Raw genomic sequence first — 234 nt, forward strand, 5'->3', positions numbered from 1 at the left:
TCAATACTTGGATGGCAAAAGAAGTAATTGTTTTCAACAGTTACATAAGCATACTCGTGAAGTTTATGCATATTGGGAGGATTTAATTTCTGATATCCTAAAAAAATTATTTTAGCACTATTTTAGTAAATAAATTTTCTACTTACTTTGACCCTTCGTATTTTGCTTTTTGCCTATGTCATCGCCAAAGATTGAATTAGACCAATCAGCTTCTTTTCTCTTTTTTTTTTCTTT

This window comes from Theobroma umbraticum, unplaced genomic scaffold (assembly GCF_002168275.2).
Source record: "Theobroma umbraticum cultivar Fairchild unplaced genomic scaffold, ASM216827v3 scaffold_34.0, whole genome shotgun sequence".
Taxonomy (NCBI): Eukaryota; Viridiplantae; Streptophyta; class Magnoliopsida; order Malvales; family Malvaceae; genus Theobroma; species Theobroma umbraticum.